Source organism: Sus scrofa, chromosome 17, assembly GCF_000003025.6.
Source record: "Sus scrofa isolate TJ Tabasco breed Duroc chromosome 17, Sscrofa11.1, whole genome shotgun sequence".
NCBI classification, from domain to species: Eukaryota; Metazoa; Chordata; class Mammalia; order Artiodactyla; family Suidae; genus Sus; species Sus scrofa.
Window position 1 is genome coordinate 19,932,817 of NC_010459.5, and position 22,073 is coordinate 19,954,889.

The 22,073-nt window shown below is 41.0% G+C and overlaps 1 long non-coding RNA gene across 4 annotated transcripts in view; it reads left to right on the forward strand.

Moving 5' to 3' along the window:
• The window catches only part of LOC106506610, a 381,893-nt gene that overhangs the window by 148,730 nt on the left and 211,090 nt on the right, over positions 1-22,073 (forward strand). The window lies entirely within an intron of this gene.

The following is a 22,073-nucleotide window of genomic DNA, read 5'->3' on the forward strand; positions in this document are numbered from 1 at the left end:
GTTATTTCTGGAAATGGTTTATTTGGGATCCTGACAGAGTTCACTAACTTTGGATCCCATGGTGAGATTTCTTTTCAATCTCTTTCATTTTACTGATTAGGTAAAAACTCTCCCCATGTCCCCATCAGCGCTCTAACTCTTGTGAGTCTCCCTTTGAAAGAGAGAAAAGCAGACCTCAGACTCAGAGTCTGGGGTAGGAAAGGTTTCTTTGTACGGTAGAAGTGCTGCTGATTTTCTTTTTGTTCCATTGGAGTTTCTCACATACTTCTCATATCGCATGGAATCATGGTTTCCATGTTTGTACTTCCATGCTGTTCCAAAGGATTGACTTTTTTTGTTTTGTTTTTTCAATAACTTGATTTAAGCAAAAAATTGTTGTGAAGAAAATATGAAGTAGTACACCATGGAAAACTGCTATAGGGAGTCTGGGACTGGCTGGGGAGTTTGGAGATCAGCACTCTTGATGCCTTTGGCTGTCAGCCTCTTTAGAATTCAGAGCTGCCTGGTGGACTTGCCTGTGGCCAGCATGATTGGAGCTGTCTTCATCTCTCTTCATGAAGCCAAGCAGACTGATTGCTGTGAGCGTTTCCAGACTTTGCAGGTGTTGCAGGCAATGGCTGCATTTCCTCCACAAAAAGTAAGGAAAGCACAGGCAAGTGTGTCCCGGGAGGTCCCCTGTGCTGGCTTTCCTCTGCTAATATCCCATCATTGTACTAATAACATTTCCAGCAGAGACAATGTCTTGGGTCCTGGGATTATTTACTTTTTCTTCTCTTAGCCACACCATCTTTATTATTTTTCTTCCCCGCCGTCCCCTTATACCTAAGTATTGCCTCACCAGGGAAATAACACCAACAGGATGGGCAACTCAAATGGGATGATGATACAGACCCCACTGGGGACAGATAACCAAGCTCACATGCCCAGGTTCAGCAGCCATTCCGAGACCTGGCTGGACCTCCTGGCTGGGTCTCTATGGAAAATTTTCCTTTGTGTGCAGGGAAACCTGAGAAAACCAAGCGTGATCTGAGGTCTGAAGTCCAATTGGCCCTGCTCTCCTTTCTCTGATGGAAGAGCCTAAAAATAAAACAGAGGCAACAAGTATTAACACAGGCATCCTTTCTCCTCCCCAGTACAGATAACACCCCTTTTTAGTGTGAGAGTAAGTGGGACAGAGGGTAAGTTGAGAGTTGCCTTTGTCCCATCCTAGACTTGTCTGTATCAAGCCTGGGGCTAATATTCTCTTTCCTTCCATTAGCTTGGCACAGTGGTACAGCCATTATGGGTGATTCCCCACCCCCAACCCCAGGGGTGAGAGCCAGGAGAGTTGCTAAAATGCCATCTGCATCCTCACTGAACTGGCTACTTCAACATAGGATCTACATTGGTGACACCACGCCTTCCCTAGTTGTTCCCTCACAGGACAGGAGCCTTGCTGGCCCCTGTGTGTCAAGACTCAACTTCTACCCCAAACCCTTGTGAATTTTCTTTCCTCTTCCCTCCTGGATCCCTTCCTGAGCAACATCATTTGGGAGGGGACACTTGGACCCTGATGGAAAACAGCTTTGGGAAAGAAGGTTGCAGATTTTGAGGGAAAAGCCCATGTTTTTGCCCACATGGCTTTGGCGGTGCATGCTTGCTAATTTAAGTGCAGAGAAAATGCAGACAGAATGAACTGCCTGGGCGATTTATGCCTTTGGCAAGTTGTTCTAAGGGCTTGAGAGAAAGAGGAGAGGGGACCAAAGGGTTCTGCATTTCAATTTAAAAATAGCCAGGCTTGGGCTCCTCCTCTTCCTGCTCCTGAGCACTCTTCTCACAGGGAGAGCTTTTGAAAGGGATTCCCCTCCTCCAACCTGTTCCCCCTCCTCCATCCCTCCCTTCTTCCACCACATTTGTGACGCCAGTTCATTTGAATGGCAAGATTTTTCTGAGCTGGGATAAGCGAGATACAGGAAATCACTATTGAAAGACTTCTTTATTCTTGTAGTCATCATCACCTTAGTATGAGGGACAACCAGAGGGTACAGTGACGACAGCAGAGGCCTGGGCCAGCAAGGATGTTTGAGGACCCAGAGGTGAGAGAGAACCGGTCACCCACATAGGTCAATGGCTGAAGCAAGTTGGTGAACCTCACTTCCTTGGGTCACATCAGTGAAACTTAAGATCAACCTTGAAATTTTAGATTTTTTTCAAAGAAGTTTTGTTGTCCAGCTAATGACACGCTGGGTGAGGAGGGCAAACTAAAACACCAAAATACTCCCTGCTCAATGGGGAAAAATAAAAAAAAAAAGTCTTGATGTGTTGTGCTCCTGCACAGCCAAGATTACATACGTGCTGACCATATGAGTTTTCCTTAGGCTGGATTTCTTCCTTTCTTCCTTTCTTCCTTTCTTCCTTTCTTCCTTTCTTCCTTTCTTCCTTTCTTCCTTCCTTCCTTCCTTTCTTTCTTTCTTTCTTTCTCTCTCTCTCTCTCTCTCTCTCTCTCTCTCTCTTTCTCTTTTTCTCTTTCTTTTTCTCTTTTTCTTTTTCTTATGGCCGCATCTGCAGCATATGGAGGTTCCCAGGCTAGGGGTCAAAGCAGAGCTACAGCTGCCAGCCTATGCTACAGCCACAACAATGCAGGATCCAAGCTGCATCTGTGACCTACACCACAGCTCACGGCAATGCCAGATCCTTAACGCATTGATTGAGGCCAGGGTTCAAACCCGCACCCTCATGGATACTAGTCACATTTGTTTCCGTTGCACCACAATGGGAACTCCTTACCCGTTTTTTAATCAATTGCACTCTACTATAACTGAGCTCAGACCTAAGATGATTCTGTTCATACCAAGCATTGTCTACATTCAGTTTTTGGTTTCCAGAATGGGTAGGTGGAAGCTCCTCTCTAACCTACCCACCCATGAAAATGATTAGATGGCTTGAAGATCCACAGAATAGAGTGGTGTCATCACAGTTTTCTGTTATTCAAGCATCTGTGCTACGTACAGTTAAATCAGCATGATCCCCAGACCAGCAGCATCGGTATCAACAATATCCAGGAACTTGTTAGGAATGCAATTTCTAAGCCTCCAATTCAAATTTTGGGATTAGATGCTCTGGAGGTGGGATCTGTAGTTTAACAAATTCCGCAGGTGATTCTGCTGTAGCCTTCAAGACTGAGAATCTCAGATTTATATAACTCAAAATGCCAGCACTGTTTCCTTAGTTTAGATTTGGTAGTGAAACTACTAAGAATCAAGACTTACCTTCTTTCTGGTGGAACCTATGATTTTTCTGAAGCTCAGAGTTTTTATAGGATGTCTCTAACACAGAAATTAGATGGAATCAAATATAATTATGGCCAACTTCATCAAATTGAACCCATTCTCAAAGAATTACCTTAAAATACACATATGCATGTTGAATCTTTTTCTTTTCACTAATGTTCATTTTGAAATTGGAGAAATAGTTCCTGATTGGGGAAAAGAACTGGTCAAAGATCAGAAAGTGGCAGTATAGAATTCAGAAAAATTCTTTAAAAATCTTCCTAAGAGGGGGGAAGTTTGTTTTCTGGCAACAGTCTTGCAAAATGTAAAACTCTTGCTGGATGAGTTCATGTTTTTATGTTTGTTAATAAAAAAATATTTCATATTTTTATTTGTTAATAAATCACAGCTAAGTTACTAGAGCACACCAAAATAAGTAAAATTCTCTTTCCTCTTCTTAAGATTTCTCAGCTTAATACTATAAAATTTCCCCCCTTGCTCAGCTACCATTCCCCAATATTTCATGGATGGCTCTTGGAAAACAGGAGGATCATTTGAATGAAAAAAGAAGGGCAAGATTTTAAATGCAGAGGTAAATATAGGCAAAACACATCTGAAATGGGAGACCTAGAATGCCTAAAAATTTTTGTGATGTTAAATCTTAGGGTAACACAATGAACTATTTTTTTTAAAAAGTATGTATATAATGAGACCTACCAGTAACTATGCCAGAGGAAGGGACAGCAGTCCTGCAACTTAATGATCTGTGGTTCACTAACTTCAAATTTCAAATAAAGCAGCCACAAGAGGGAGAAATCTGGAAGACACTGGGTTATAGAAAGCAAGACCCCAGAATAAAATGAACTCCATCTTATTCATCAAATGCTGCTTCCAAGTAGGACATCTTTCTGAAATTGTGAGGCACTTGCAATTCTGACACTTGCTAAACTTTTCAGAGAAGAATATAAGCAAATGAATGGGTTGGGTGATCTTGAAAATCCAGTTCTGCTGTCTCAATGCTCCTATTTCAACAGTTTAATTTCTCTAAAAATTCATGTTTTCATACAGTTTTCATTCATTGTGAAGGAAACAAAATCATTGTAGAACTTCCCTGATGCCTAAGTGAGGGTGACTTATAACCATTATTTTCTGTGTTAGGAAAATAGATACATAAAATGTTTGAGTTGGTTGTTTTTGTTTTTATCTTGCTAGAGTTGCCCTGTGGCTAAACAGCTTTTGGAACCTATTTATTTTCCATATAGCAATTTGCCAAGTAGATTTTCTTCAGAGCAAAGGTTGCTACCCTTAGGTTTTCCTGTGTTGATAATTCAATAGGGGTTTAATAAATTTGCTGTCTCCTGATTTGCCAATTGATATCTAGAACCTGACCTTTTTTTATCTCCCATGTTACTGAAGCAAATTTGCTAATGTAATCTGGAATTTGCACTTTCGAGCCTGAAAGAAAACTTAGCTCTCTATCATGCAACCTGGTGATTTTATAGATGAAGAAACTAAAGCATAGAGATGTTAACTGAAAGTCACACAGGGACTCATGGGAAAAAATTCCCATAGATCTAGGGCCCCTAAATCTCCATCTTCATCTATTTTCATTACGGTCAAAGCTGTGAACAGTAATTAACCATTGAGCACCAAATATAGCAATGCATCACTTTCGATTTCTGGTACATTTATCTAAGTTTCTTTCCTGCTCCTATCAATGCACAAACCACAGAAGGATGTTCTAAAGACTTGAGCACCTGAGAACAAACATTTCTCCTTCTTTGATTTTGCAGATTATGTATGACTGTGGCTTGCCTTGAGAAAAATCCTTAGCTGAAAAAAACGTTTTCATGTTATTTAAAAAATAACTTTGCCTTTGATCTGGCACTATTTATTTTTCCTTTTTGAATAATAAGATTTTGTTATGTTTATTTTCAAACATACTTTTATAAGGAGAGAGACTATTCTATTGGTTCAATAACCCAATCCAGATTCAACAATTACTGAGAATTTGTGCTACTTGTTTCATCTTTTCCTTTCCCTCCCTCTTTCTTTTTTACTTCCTGAATTATTTTAAAGCAAATCCAGACATCATTTCATCCCATCCTTTCATTCCTCAGTAACATCTCTAAAGAATTATGGAGATTTTGCTACATAAATTTAATGCTATAGTTGCACCTAAAAATCATAATTACTAGGTCATCAAATATCTAGTCAGTATGAACATTTCCCTGATTGCCTTAAAACATATTTTTAGAGTTGCCTCTTGCCATTTTCACATGCATGGCTGAAGGTCCAGGATTCTAACAGACATTGCAAACTTAAACAAGAAAGAGCGAAGGTGAAGAAGTAAACTTACTGAGCAAGAAGGGTTTTCCCAAATTCTCACAGCTCTAATCTGGATACCATTCAGTGTGACAGGCTTCGCTCTGGGTTCCCACAGCTGGTTAGTGTTTTGAATTCCAGCCTCATGAACTCATATCAGCCTCCATGGGCTAGTGCTCAGCACCCAGCCTCATGCTCATATCTCTGATGACAGAGTAATGGAGCAACCACAGCCATTGTCTGCCCCTTTCTAAATGCACTGTCATCTGTGTGATTCCTCCATCTCCAAGGGACCAAGCGACTCAAATGCCTCTGGGAAGCATTTACATTCTTGCGGAAGCAAACGTAACAACGTCCAGGCATCTTTTGTTGAAAGACCAAAAAGTAACCTGCTACACCATGAACAAGCTTCTGCCGCTTCAGGGTCACATAGGACTTCTTCAGAGGCACACCTCTTCACGTTCAAGTTTCTGCCTCTATGTTGAACATTGAGAAAGATACGAGAAAATGAAACCAGGAGAGAGAAGGAAACAAATGTAAAGACAGATCACAGTTAAATGTAGAGTAAATTAGGCACTGATTTCTTTAAAAATATATTGAAGTATAGTTGATTTACAACATTGTGTTAGTTTCAGGGGTACAGCAAAATTGTCCAGTGATACATACAGGCACATATTTATATTCCTTTTTTAGATTCTTTTCCATTATAAGTTATTACAAGATGTTGAGTATAGTTCCCTGTGCTATACAGCAGGTTCTAGGCACTGAATTTCGATTATGGCTTTCCCATAAGCACATAACAGATAAAATTTCTGAGAGAAAAGGCAGCCTTCTGCTTACAGTAAAGGGAAATTTTCTTCCATGAGAAGCTACATCTAATCTAAAACATGAAAGGCTCTTCTCTAAATGCACAAGCGGTGCTATTTTAGGGGCCCACTTGACCCTCCCCAGCATCTAAAAGACTGTGCAGTACTTATTAAATGAGACTTAAAATTTGAATTGCCTTTTATTTCTCTTAATGTAAATGCTTTATCTCCTTTCCATTTGCATTGATTTAGAACTTAATGGGACTAGAGCTTTAATTCCCCCAGCTTTATTGAGGTATCTTGGACAAAGGGGAAGGGGTTTGGAGAAGGCAAGGGAGGAGAGGCCACAAGCACTATTCGACTCTTTAGAAGTGTAGGGGGCTTGTATCGAAACAGCAGGCACAGCAAAACCAGGGCCTGTTCTAATGGGCTTTACACTCTAGGTGAGGAGAAACAGTCATCAGCTTAGAAGCAAACTCATAGACAAGGTTGTCTCCAATCTTGGAAAGTGGCTACACAGGCAATACTGGACAGTGTCTGTTGGCAGATACTTAAAGGAGTGTCTGTGATGGGGAGTTGCATTGCCCAAAGTGACATTTGAACAGGAAATGAATGAGTGAAGGAGCCAGGCATGAGAACTTTCCAGGCAAAGTCCTCAAAGAGGAATTAAACCAGGCCTCAAAGAAGTAGGAAGAAGGTGGCATTTGTGACTAGAATGAGATTTGGGGCAGAGGGTGAAGGCCTTGCAGATCATGACAGGCTGCATGGGTCTCAGACCTGCATGACATCTGTACAGCAGGTATCTAAGCATCCTTTGAAGGCAGGGATTCTCAGACTTTAGTGCAATTAGAATGACCTGAAAAATTTATTTCACCTCAGATTGCACCCAAGGGTTTCTGATGGGGCCTGAAGTTTTGCATTTCTAACAAGTTCCCAGGGGACACCCAGGCTCTTGGTCCAGAGTCACACATGGAGAAACACTGCTTCAAAGAGCAGTTCTAGGAGTTCATGTTGTGGCACAGTAGAAAGGAATCTGACTAGTATTCATGAGGATGAGGGTTTGATCCCTGGCCTTGCTCAGTGGGTTAAGGATTCTTGTTGCTGTGAGTCATGGTGCAATTCACAAACAAGGCTTGGATCCTGTGTTGCTGTGGTTATGGTGTAGGCTGGCAGCTGCAGCTCCAGTTTGACCCCTATCCTGGGAACTTCCATGTGCCCATGAGTGCGGCCTGAAAAAGCAGAAAACAACAAACAAACCAAAAAACCAAAAAACAAAGAGCAGTTCCAGGTTGGCATCATCTTTGTTCACCCTCTGTGTTACCCCAGAGAAGAGATTTCTAAGCAGAGGGGAGTAGATGGCAGCTGTTGTGATGTGATTACCACACTCTTTCCCAGAATGCTTTGCTTTTTCTCGTCTTTAGAATCAACATGATTCTGTTTAGTATCCCCCCCACCCAAAGTGGAAAGAAAATTTCCCAGTGCCATCTAATCATCAAGTTGCTTCCTCATAAGGTTCCCAGATGCCCTGTCCTTGTGGGGCTGTGGCAGCTGCAGCCTGGGTTGGCCAGGTTGCAGGCAACAACTGCTCTCTCAACAGTCCTTGTGTCCCCATCCCCCTCTTATTTGTGGGGCTCCCTGAAAATGTGCTCCATCTTCCCAGACATTTATACAAGGGTAAAACAGTTAACAGGGGCCAGCGGCATCACTGATCTCCAACCAGGAAGCATTCAGACTGTCAGGAAACACGGGCGAGCAAGTGTTTACTGACCGTGTAATTAATATGATGCTTTACCCTGTCTATCGGCCCTTAGCACCATATTTCCTGTTCAGGGCAGTGGAAAGCTAAAATATTAGTTGTTGTTTGACCAAAGGAACAAGTGTCTTCCAAACGAACATATGATCTATTAGCAGCCCTGCCGAGTCTTCCCATGGGAACAGGCATTTTACTTTGTTTTACAGCTAATTTCTTTCTTACACCAGGTTCCCAGACACATCAAATGCCTTGCATGTGAGCCTGAAGTCAAGATTTATAGTCCAGGCCCGTGTAATTCAATGTCAAACAACTCTGATAACATAAGGGCTGGAAGTCAACCATTTTCTCATGAGTTCTCATAAAAAAGTCATTTTAGCCAAATTGAGTTTGAATAGCGGGTGTGTCTCTGTGATTTGATGTATGCTCCCTACCCAGGAGCCCCTGGGAAGAAGCTGGCTACTTTCGTTTGCTACTGTAGCAACAGAATCTGTAAACAGACAGAGCCATTCCTGGTTGATAATGTTGGAATTTGGATTTTGTTGCCTTTTTTTTTTTTCTCTATTGATTTCAAAGAAAAAGAAACAATACTTTCTCCTTATATGGTTCATTGTATCTGCCTTTTCTTTCATTTCTTTTCCCTGTCCCATTATTTGCTCAGCATCTCTCTGTGGCCCACACATCATGAGGGTCTATTTCCCTAGAGTAAAACCACCACTTGTGCCAAGAGTAAGTTGGAAAGGAGGGTGTTTTCTTTGGTTCTTGTCTGTAGGTTCATGGGTTTGCAGATTCTTGGAGAAGAAAGGACCTTGGGGATCACTTAAAACCAGTCCCTATTCTACGGCTGAAGGGGAAGAGGAGTTAAGTGGCTTTCCCAAGAGTTACAGCTAGCTAGGAGTAAGATCAAAGCTCTAGTGATTCCTCTCTTCCAACCCATTTAATACCTTGAGTTTGTATAACTGGCTGTGGGGGTGTTAAAGCAGAAGTGAGGTCTCGCTTCCTATAGCCCTATGCTTTCCAGGTAATGATGTGACTGACTACCTGGTATAAGGAAGCTAACTGTATACATCTCTCATCAAAGCAGGTTTTCTATAAGAACAATTCAAAACTCTTGGGAAGAGGCCTATACTGTGTTGGCACTGAGTATCCTTGGAGGAAAACTGCTTTGGGCTGGAAGAAAACAGAAGAAGTATTGAGAGCTGCTTCAGGACTCCATGGGTTCCTTCATCTCCCACAAGTGTAGTGAGTTTGTTCTCATCTCAGAATACCCAGATTAGGAAAGAAGCAAAGCAAAATTAATAAGCCCCAAAGCAATTCTAAGGGGTGACTTTAGTTCCTACAGTTCTGGATTTTTTTTTTTTAACCTCTGGCATAAAACAAACTAAACCAAAATGCAGCAAGCATTGCACATCACCATGTGGAGAAATTTGGACCCTGGAGATCTTACAGTTCACAGGGGAGCAAAGGGCAAGCAGAACTTAGGCTCTTGGGAATCATCATGGCCAATAATCTCATTGTGACCAAATGGGTAACAGTGACGCTAATGATGATAAAGACAGAGGGCACTGATGATCATGACAGAGCTTGGGGGTAAGAGTGGGGAGGCCAGCTGGTCTCTCATGTGAACCCAGCCCGAGGAAGTAGCTCTAAGTATGAGTGACAAAGACAGAGGGATCAATTCTCAAACAAAGCAGTTGTGATTATCTCTTCCACGTTGTCTATCTGGCATAAAGCTACTCCATGTGAGGTCCAAGGACCAACAGCATCGGTATCACTGGGGAGCTTGTTGGGAATGCAAATTCTCAGGCTCGTTTCAAACCTATTGAATCAGAATCACTTGGGGGTGGGGTCCATAAATCTGTTCTAATAAGCTCTCCAGTTGATTTTTAACATATCCTAAAGTTTGAGAATCATTGGCAAGATGAACTTGTATTATGAATGAATAAATACAACCTAGTGAAGTTGGTGTGTGTTTGGGTGGACTACACAGGAGGATTTATTGCTTGAATGTTAAAGTTTGTCCCCCCCCCCCCCTTAGCAATTTGGTTATGGATGGAGATGACTGGGATACTAAAAGGGAATTTACTTTTCCTTCTTTGTTCACCTTGGAGTTGATTGTAGGAATTATCAATTAACTCTAGGTAATTAGAGTAAATCCAGAATTCTGATGGGTGTTTCTTAGCATAAATGAGGATGAAATTTGGGGTTTTGTACTATCTTAGGACTCATAAAGTCAATATAGATAAGAAATTTAAACTTCTTCCCCTTTGGAATTTTCAGCCTCCACCTGTATATTTAACACAGCCCCCTGCAGAGGAAAGGGTACCTGCTTTAGAATCAGACCCTGGTTTCAAAATTTGCCTCTGCAACTTAAAAACTGTGTTTCCCTGGACAAGCTACCAGTCTTCTCTCAGCCTCTGTTTCCTCATCTGCAAAAGTGAGAGAATAATAGCTGCCTGATAGAGTTCTTATGAGGATTAAAAAGGCCAAATGAGATGGTATAAACAAAATTTGTAGAACCTAACTTAGCCCATGGCATATTCTCACACGATGGGGCATATGATTATGGTGTTGGTGGCTATGATGATAATGATATTGATTCTTGTAACACAAACATGATTGGGGTCAGAGGCTAGTAGCAGTCTTTCCTTGGTAATCTCTTTCAGAGATTTTAATGCAAATCTTATTGAAGTATAACATATTTGACAAAGGTTGCAGATCGTAAATGGGCACCTCCATGACATTCACAAAGCAATTACAAACCACCACTTGAATCAAGCAACAGAACATGGCCAACCCCTAAATATCCCATGCCGCTTCGAGTTGCTATCTGCCCAAGCATGTCCACTGTTCTGATTTTAGGACCCAAAGCTAGTTTTTCCTGTGTTTGAAACTTTAGGAGTTCCTGCTGTGGTACAGTGGGATTGACAGCATCTCTGCAGCACCAGGATGCAGGTTCAATCCCCAGCTCAGCATGGTGGGTTAAAGGATTTGGCATTGCTGCAGCCATGGTTGCAACTGTGGCTTGGGGATCTTGTCCCTAGCCCGGGAACTCCATTTGCCATCAGATGGCCCAAAGGGGAGGGGGGGGAACAAACTTTATATAAATGCATCATAGGGTATGTGCTTTTCAGTGTCTGGCTTCTTGTGTTCAAAAGTTGTTCTCTTGTGAGATTGTTTCATATTGTAGCTTGTAATTGTAGATTATTCATTCTCATTGCTAAGGAGGATCTTCTTGTTTAAAAATATATCATAATTTGTTCTATTTTTGGTAGACACTTGGTAGATATAATTTCCACTTTTGGTTATTATGCCCAGTGTTCTATGGACACCTGTGAATATGCCCTTGGTGAATAAATATATATGTTTACACTCACCTGGGAGTAGAATGGCCAAGTCATTGGATGTACATATGTTCGGTTTTAATCATACTGCCAGATGGTTTTCTAACATGTTTGCACAGATTTATACTCTCAGTATCAGAGGATGATGGTTCTAGTTGCTCCAGTTTCTCACCAAAACTTAGCATAGTTTGTTCATTCTGCCAGGATACATGGAATCTCCCTGGGGTTTTAATTTTCATTTCCCTGATAAACGGTGAAAGGAAGCACCTTTGGATGTGACCACTTAGATACCTCTTTTGAGAAATGTACATTCCAATCTTTTTTTCCCCATTAAAAAATGATGTGGTCTTTTTCTTACCAATTTGAAGACATTCTTTGTGTTCTGAATATCAGTCCTTTGCCAGATAACATGACTTTCTCTCTAACTTGCCTATTTTCATCCCTGGTAAAATTTTACATGGCTTTTAGTTTGAAATTACAAAGCCATAAAAATACAAGCCTGCTGGTTAAGTTTGAATTTGCAATAAACAACAAATAATTATCTGATACAAGTATGCCTCCAATACTTTCAGGGACATCCTTATAGTAAAATGTATTCATCGTTTAACTGAAATTCAAATGTTACTAGTCGTCCTATACTTTCATTTGCTAAATCTGGCAATTCTACTCAAAAGTTTTTCCCCCCTTTAGGGGGCTCAAGTGTTATTAGAGGTGGAAACACAGAGTGCTGAGGGAGGGAGGAGACGCCTTGAACCAGCTAGAGCCTCTTGATTGGTTTTGGAGCCTCATCCAACATGCATAAAAGGATTTTTAAATCCTGCCTTCTTTTTTTTAAAGTTTAATTCTCTGTCTCTTCCAACTAAATTACTCCCAAATAGTCATTGGGTATATAACCGACTCTTAAATGGTGGCTCTATTCAGTTTTTACTTTTCCTCTCTGATTCTGAATCATGCACTTTGATATTCAGTGGCCAGTATTAGCATAGGTCCAAATGGGAAGTGATTTAATGCCAGAGCTCTTGCTTCTGTTTGCTTTCCTCAGACATCTTAACTACTTTTCGCAAAGTCAAGTTATTTTCCCCCACTTCCACTCACCACTTCGTATTTACCGAGTGACTGAGTAGCTTGGAGGTAAAGTATGGGCAAAATTGCTGTTCCTGTGGCTGGTGCAAAAAAAAAAAAAAAAAAAAAAAAAAAAAGATGTCTTAGGTGGAAAAGGTAGGAAGAAATTGGAGGTTGAATGCTAGATACAGAGACAGCAGAGCTGATTCTGAGGAAGAAAATGATTGCCTGGAGTAAGAAAGACTAAGGAGGCTAAAACAGAAGAATTATTTATGAAGAAAAAGGAACTAAGAGAAGAGGGTTCAGTTCAGTATAGGTTATTTGGGTGACATGTTTCAGCCCTCTGGTGAGATTCAAAAACATCAGAGGGTAACATGAGAGTTAGGTTTGAAATGGGTTAAGAAAATGGAATTATCAGTTAGACATTGAGAAGCATGTTGCATTTATATGGTAAAGAAAAGGATATGAAAGTCAGGTAAAAGGAGAAAAATATGACGAGAATCTGACTGAATGTAGCATCCTGCATCAGAGAATGCTCTGGAAAGGAAACTAGAGACTGAGGTCTGGTCTTGATTTCTTCTTCCTCTTTTTTTTTTTTTTTTCTTTTTAGGCCTGCACCTGCAGCATATGGATGTTTCCTGGCTAGGGGTCGAATAGGAGCTGCAGCTGCTGGCCTATACTGCAGTCACAGCAACGCAGGATCCAAGTCACGTCTGCTACCTACACCACAGCTCATGGCAACACCGGATCCCTGACCCACTGAGTGAGGCCAGGGATCAAACCTGCATCCTCGTAGATACTAGTCAGATTCATTTCCAGTGTGCCATGACGGGAACTCCAATTGATTTCTACATAATTGTTAAGACATTGGGCAATTTCATTAGCACCCATGCTTACCCATTTTTCCCCACTGTGAAATGAAGGTACTGGTCCTTGCTACTCAAAGTGTGATTCCTGGACCAGCAGCATCTCCAGCATCTTGGAACTTGTTAGAAATGCAGGCTCAGGTCCCCTCCCCAGATCTGCTGAATCAGATTCTCTAGGCATAGAGTCTAGAAATCTATGTTTTAACAAGTGCTCTGAGTATGTAACTTTATAATGTTTGAGAAATGCAGGCCTACCCTAGAAATGGGGATTTGTTAAAATCCAGATTTACCTCCATAGGTCTGGGGTAGCTCTAACATGCTTTCAGGTGAAGCTGATGCTACTGGTCAGACGATCACACTTTGAGTAGCAAGAGTCTCAAATAATCTCTCATATCCCCCTTGAGTTAAAAAAAAAAAGAATATTAATTAAAGAGAAAAATAAGAGGTAAAAGGTAAAAATAAATCTATGCCAGTATACACATTCATGTGGACAATAGCATTTATGACGTAGGGTTTCATAGCAGTCGGTGACCTAGAAAGGAGCAAAGGACAAATAAAACTGTGTTTCTTTAGCTATTCTATTAGAGGTTGTATTTATGATTTTATGATAAGGATATTCTGGGAAAATCTACTTAGAGGATGACTTCCTGATTATCACTGCCCCCATAGCAGAGTATGGGTAGTTGCCTTTCCCCAAATCATGACCTTTTGTGAATTCATACTTGGGCAAGACGCACTCACCCTTAAGTATTTGTATACAGACACACACAATTTCTTAGCGGCAGCATAGCAGGACAGATTCCCGAGCCAGTGTAGGCCACAACTGTCTTGGCCCCAGCATAGATCCCAGGCCTGAGGAATCCTTGCTTTTACCACATTTTAACAAGACAAACCCCAGACTCTTAGAGTTCAGGCTACGGGAAGTGGTAGGAAGCTCCTGGCAGGCAGCCCCAAGTTCTGTAGATTGACTGGGGAATTTAAGTGCACAGTGTCACTGTCCAGAAACTTGTCGTGGCAGAAGATTGACCTGTCTTATGCTGATGTGGGAGGACAAGAGAAAAAGGTCAGAGGGATGTTGGGTGAGAAAGATCTGTATTCTGGGACCTCGTGATGCAGGGAAGGATGTGAATAGAGAAAAAAGGATGGATCAGAAGTTCATTTTGTCCATATTGATGGTGATGATGATTATGATGATATATCTTTAAGTGTCATTCTCTTTATCAAAGCATCGTGTCTATTATTTGGTGCTCACAATAGCCCCGTGAGCTGGGCTTTATTATTAACTCCATTTTATAAATGAGGAAACAGAGGTTATAGGTTAAGAAATCTGCACAAAGTCATACAGCAATGAAATGCTGAAAGCTTGTAGTAAGTCAGAGTATAACTCAAAAGCTATCATGTTCAATGTTTCCTGATGCATATTAGATCATGGGTTAGAGTTTGTGTAACTTAGCATGAGGTGGCAGAAAGAGACTGGAAATTTTGAAATAGGAATATTTTGCTCCTAACATGGCTGCTCATTAGACGGGTATGGTAGATTGGCTGCAAAGATGACCCCACAGCTTCCCTTTTCCGTAGCTCATTCTTTGCAGTGAGACTTTGTAGCAACTCCCATCAAGGGGAGGATTCTATTTCTCCACCCCTGGCCTGAGACTTGCCTCATCCAATCAAAAGTGGCAAAAGTAAAACCTGGGCCTCAGGAGTCTTTGCATGCTGCTGCTCACTGTCTTAGAACTCGGCTAACACTGTGAGACCAAGTCAAGACTAACTTGCGGGGGGATGGGAGCCATGTAGCCTAATCACCTCTGTTGCCCCAACCTACAACCATCCAACCATCAGACATAGATTGATGCTGTCAGGCCATCCAACTCCACGTGACTTGCCAGAGGTAATGAATAAACCCAGCCAAAATCGAGTTAGCTTGGCCCAGATCAGCAAAACTACCTAGATGACCCATAGCCTAATACGTAATCATGTAGGTTATTGTTTTAGGGCACTCAGTGTGGGGTGGTTTGCTATGCAGCAATAGATAACTGATACTTTACATCACCCAAGGGAAGCCATTTAAACCCTACATAATTTTGACAGGACAATGCATACGAGATACTCTCCAAATATTTCTTAAGTCCCTCATCTTTGCTTGGTAGGGTACACTCTCCCATTCATCTTTGTCAGGAACTTGGAGCCACTTTCTTCTGCAAGGTACAGATGTTTGTCCTGGGGTTGGAAGGACTGATTCTCCAGATCCATTGTAATCCAAGATCCATCATGTGAACATAGAGGCAGCCCACCATGAGGGATCATGTCTCTACGCCTCATCCTGGTCTCCCATTCACAGTGGGCTCCTTCTTCTCCTCCTGCCTTTCCGGGGATGCTCAGCAATCTACCAAGGTCTAAATGTGGTTTTCAGAGTTCCCATTGTGGCTCAGTGGTTAATGAACCCGACTAGTAACCATGAGGTTGCGGGTTCGATCCCTGGCCTTGCTCAGTGTGTTAAGGTTCTGGTGTTGCCATGAGCTCTGGTGTAGGTTGCAGATGTGGCTTGGATCTGGCATCGCTGTGGCTGTGGTGCAGGCTGGCAGCTGTAGCTCTGATTCGACCCCTAGCCTGGGAACCTCCATATGCCCCAGGTGCGGCCCTAAAAAAAGGACAAGAATGAATGAATGAATGTGGTTTGCTTCTTTGACGCTTTCATGAGTAGCATCTTGGATATAGATAGCTTTAGGGGTGGCCACTGATTCTGTCTTTACCCAATGGACCCACAAGGTTTAAAACATGCTCCTTCATTAGAATCAAGAAAAGAAGAGAGGTCTTTGTTTTAAATATCCAAGAAGATAGTCTATTTTGAAACTATGGCTTTGGTCGGCAGTTAAATGATTGGTTGATGGGAGTTAGTTTGCTTTCTACTGAGGATAAACTTTCCCCAGCAAATTAATAATATTAATTTAAATTCTGGGTAGAAGACAATCTAATCTGTTAACTATGATGTATTTTCCATTAACTGCTGTATGAAGGGATAAAGTTTACTCTGTTTTCTGGAAAGGGAAGAAAAAGGATCTCAGTTTTGTTGGTAACCGCCTCCCTGAAGCTCTCTGTGCCACATGTGTGTGGTTTAGCTGGCGACCGTGGTGTCTGTATGTATGTGGTCATAGATTTGTTATAACCTCTTGTCTGCCAAGGCAAGACCACCAGTTCCATTTTAATTCTAAGTTAACCTCAGGCTGGAGCCAGTCCATGCTGCTTGAACATAAACGCTGACACTCAATCCACTCATCCTCTTGGCCCCACAATTTGTTTTTCTTTTTCATTTTTTTTTCCTAAGAAAGTTTTAACATTTGTTAGCAATCCAAAACCAACACTTGGTATACAAGACATAGTGATTACATAATCCTTTATCGGTTCTTATACATTTACTATATTGCAAACTTTGCAGTGGTTTCATAAAAATGTCTCAAATTGAAGAGCAATTTCTAAATGACATCCTTGGAGCTAGGACATCAAGTTTTACTGTGGTGATAATTGCAGTCTTTTGAGAAATACAGATTCACACCTTAAGTGGAGGGCTGTCTTTTGAAGAAGGGGCTTTAGGTAGGCTTCTGTTAACTGTGTCTTTTGAAATGGGAAAGATAGAAACAATGTTACCTGGACCCCTGTATTTCCACAGCCTGGCTGTGCAAGGAAAATTGAATTACTTTTTTTTTCCTCTTAATTTCTAATAAAAGGAAAAGAAGAGAGGAATCTGTTAGGCTAGTTTTGGAAACAGACAGTCAGTGAGCATCATGCCTATGGCTATAACAAGATTTTCATCCCTAAATCCCAACTGAATTTAAATCTAATTCTTAGCAGTCTAAGCCCTTGTAAGCCTGACAAAGAGTTACAATTATTTTTCTCTAGTAATGCTTTGTGGCAAGCTTACATGGTGGCCTATGTCCATTGGTCCAATTACAAAAGTTACTTCATTTAAGTATATTTCTATATTTGGAATTATACTTCTCTGAGACAGCCTGTCCTCTTTCCAGAAACCTCACTTAGTGACTTGTTTGCAGAAGTAACCCGTTAGACACTTTGTTAAATTGCCAAGGTTTTCTCTCTTAGTTACTAACCAAGTTTCACAAACATCACATTATCAGGAGTTAAAAATAATTCCTTTGGGGCTGATTGGAGAAGAATGCCTTAGTTAACTGCTAAAAACATTAGCAGTGTTATGGGTGCCACTAAGAAGGGAGCTGATATCTCAGCCAATCACATGAAGTTCTTACTTGTGGAGAGATAAATTCAGTTTGCCAGGACTCCTCTGGGATGGAAGGTGGGATGTCTAGGTAGAAGAAATCTTAGTTTTGAACTCATCAGATGATCTGGTTAAGAGCACCAGCTCCATCAACTTACTTCTAGTGCACCATTTATTAAGCATGTTATTCAACCCTATCTGAGCCTCAGTTTTATCAGCTCTAAAATGGGGATAACTTAGTATTTCAACATGACTGTGCTAAGGATTATATTGGATACTCTATGCTCAGTAGTTGACATGACTTCCTTGCTTGCCATTTGCTTCTCATCCTCTATTACAGGCTGCAGTCCGCACTTCCTAACGTGGCTGCTAAACCTTCCATGGTCTTCCATTAGCCTACCTTTGCAGCCGAATCCCTCTCCAACCCCTCAACCTCACAAGCATCTAATTCTGGCCATGTTATACCCTACATGACTCCTGGCTTATGCATTCACTTTGCCAGAAATACCCCTGCATCCTTTAACAGTCAGCTTAAATATCACTAACTCCCAGAAGCTTTTTCTCAACTGACCGTATCTCTCCTTTGGTCCCCTCTATCCTTTCTTTAAACTGCTAGCATATTGTTGCTAGTTTTTGCTCCCCTGTTGATAAAATCTGAACTTGTTGCTCCAATTGCTATTCATTATTCATCTCATTATTCTCTCATTATTCATCACTAATTCACCTGTGTATCTTCCTACTTCCTTGGCTGCATGATTCCCAGGTCCATTTTAAGTTCTTTCTTCAAATCAGAATTTTTAAAATGATTCCATCTGGGTAATCACATTCTAGTTGTTTTGACAAGACAAGTATACATAGAAATCTGAACTTTACTGATAAGAAGACAACTAGAAGTTCAAGTCCATTCCTTCATTTAACAGTTGAGGAAAATATCATCAAGAGAGACTGATAGGCTTGTTAGAATCAACACAGCTTGCTAACACAGAGGGAAAAAAATACCGAGATGGTCTGACTTCCAGGCCAGTGGCTTTCCAGGAGCCCAGTAGACTGAGTAAGGAATAGTTGACTCAGAAATCAGCATCCATTTCCTTTCTTGGGCTAACAGTCTTTTGATTTTCCCTGGGGGAGTTATACTTCCTCAGCTATCCATCCTTCTGGGCCAGATGGAAAAGATACTTTTCCAGCCCTAAGGGTGGACAGGTGACCCCAGCAGGATAAATAGCATGTGCCCTAGGCTAAGTGATTGGTGTGTGATTGGCATGTGATTCAGTTTAACTCAGTGAAACTACTTTCCAGAATTTTTGCTTGAACCATGGAGGAGAAGTCTCTGCTCTGTGGAATTACTAGCTATGAAGATTATGTTAATCTTGATCTGTTCATGGTCACCTTGTGGAGAGCTTAATTGAGGATGAGGCCAACACAAGACGATGAAAGCCTAAGAGGGAGGGTTGTGGAGGAAGAGAGTGAATGAGTGAGAGAGAGCATGGAATCCAGAAAATATACATCATTTGAACCCCTGGATCCAGCAGGTGAAGGAAGATACCTAGGATTTTTTTTTTTTTTTTTAAGGGATGCACCTGCAGCATATGGAGGTTCCCAGGCTAGGGGTCTAACTGGAGCTACAGCCTACACCACAACCACAGCAGTGCAGGATCCAAGCCTCGTCTGCAGCCTGCACCACAGCTCATGGCAACACTAGATCCTTAACCCGCTAAGCGAGGCCAGGGATCCAACCCACCACCTCATGGTTCCTAGTCGGATTCAATTCTGCTGCACTATGACAGGAACTCCCTTTCTGTTTTTGTTTTGTTTGTACTTTGGAATTTTTAGATGCATGAGCCAGTAATTGTCTTCTTTGCTTAAGCTGGGGTGACTAAGCCTTCTGTTATTTGTGATTGAAAGAGTCCTGATTATACATCATCCAAATCTCTTCCTTACTGATCATTTCTAGAGAAAGTCTTAATAGCTCAATTCTAGAATCACTCAAATGTCACTACTTTTCTGAGCCTCAGTATTCTCATGTATTAACTGAACACAGTAATATCTACTTCATATTTGGAAAAATAAAATAATATATACTCTTAAAGCATTAGCATAGACTAGATGATCAATTAAAGGTCTTTCTCATGTTGATTATTAATCTGATGGATCACACTTTGAGATTTGTACACCATAGTGGTTCTTGGTGTGCGTGTGTGGTTTATTTAAGATTTTCAAATGTAGAACTAAAACTTTAAGGTCAGTTTGCAGGAGTGTTATCAGTATGTCTCCATTAAAAGCATAATGTATGGATATGTTTAAGTTGTGTAGGGTCTCCTACCTGTCAAGCCCTCTTCCAAGAATTGTACAAATATTATTCATTTAATGCTTATAACAAATTGAGGAGGTAATTTCTGGGACTAGCTCCAAATTACAGATGGATAAACAGAGACACATAGGAGACTAAATATTTTTTCCTATTATCACATAATCAGTAACACCTAGAAGATTAAGCATCTTTACTAATTCCACTTAGTTAATGAGTAATAGAGCTAGGACTTGAACTAAGCAGTTTAATGCCATATTCTTGTCACTGCATTTTGCTGCCTCTTGACAGAAGCTTTTGGACCTTGATCCGGTGACCAATAGCATTAGCATCAACTGGAAACATGTAAGAAATGAAAATGGACCTATTTAAGTCCATCCCAGAACTTCTAAGTCAGAAACTAAGTGGCGAACTGTGTGTGGACAAGTCCTATAGGTGATTCTGATTTGCTAAAGTTGGAGATCCTCTATCCTGGGTTAGTACACTTATGCTATTGTTCATAAGCTGGGTGCTTAGAGTACATTGCAGTAATGTGTTCGACCAGTGAGTTTTGAATGCCTACTCTGTGCTGGCTATTGTCATACTTGTAGGTGTCACCATTTCAGAGAAAAACCAGAAGTGTACCCTGGGGAACAAACAGTCAAATAAAGACATAAATAAATATAAGATCCCAACCGTCAGCTCTGATAATTTCTGGGAAGGAAAGAACTGTGATATAGAGCTCATGGCAAGGGGTGGAAGATGGGGGAGTTGCCACAAAGTCTTTCCTCAGCAAGTGATGTGCAGGGGCCTGTGGAAACAATGGGTTCTTGCCTTGCTGCACATTGCAATCACCTGGAGAACCTTACAAAAGCCACTTCTCAGGCTGCATAGCAGACCAGTCCAATCAGAAAGCTTGTGGGGGGTGGAGTTCCAGGCATTTTTTTTTTTTTTTTTAAGATCACTGGGTATTTCCAATTTGCACTCCAGGTTTAAAGCCTCTGCATTAAAGGCTGCACAGGAAGTATTTAGAGGTGATGGGAGATCAGGGAGCGTGAAGTTAGTGTCAAAACAAAGAGGCTTTGATAGAGCAAAAAATGTTCAGAAGGCATAAGATTGATCCATGAATAATGTACTCAAATAATACATTTAATAGATGAATAGAGCAGATTAGCATCTAATTGCAAGCTACTTAGTAATACATATATTTAGAAGAGCAGACAAATTAGGAAGACACAAGTGGAAAATAGAATATGCAGAGACAGATGAACTCTGGTAGAGGAGGCTGCACTTACTTCACATGAAAATTTTCAATAAGCATTTCCAGAGTGACTGCTAAGTCCTCTCTACTAGAAGCTCTGAGGACAAACCTGAATTTGCAAAGCTTTCCCACCCCACAGTAATCTCAAGGTCTTCTGATGTAATGCTCCTAGCAAGGAGAAACAGCTTTTGTTTTAATATAAAATTGTAACATGATTATGGTTATGTATCTATTCAGGTGGAAAACAAACAGAAAACATGAACCAAGGCTGTTTAAGTAACTGGATCTAGTTAGTTGTAAAAAGCATATTGTCTGAGACTCAAATGTGAAAGATTGATTGTATTATTGACCTTAATTAATAGCTCCCCTGTATCCATACTCTGTACAATGAAACTTCTTAGCAACTTCCATCCAGAGATAGTCTCAAAACTAAAATTGTAAAAGATACATGCACCCCTATGTTCATAACAACACTATTCACAATAACCAAGACATGTAAACAACGTAAATGTCCATTGACACATGAATGGATAAAGAAGATGTGGTATACATATACAATGGACTATTACTCAGCCATTAAAAGCTAATGAAATAATGCCATTTGCAGCAACATGGATGGACCTAGGAATTATCATACTAAGTGAAGTAAGTCAGGAAGAGAAAGACAAATACCATAGGATATCACTTATATGTAGAATCTAAAATATGACACAAATGAACTTATCTAAGAGATAGAAACAGAATCATGGACATAGAGAACAGACCTGTGATTGTAATGGGGGTGGCAGGGGAGGGTTGGACTGGGAACTTGGGACTAGTAGATGCAATCTATTATACGGAGAAGGAATAAAGCACAAGGTCCTACCGTATAGCACAGGGAACTATATTCAGTATCCTGT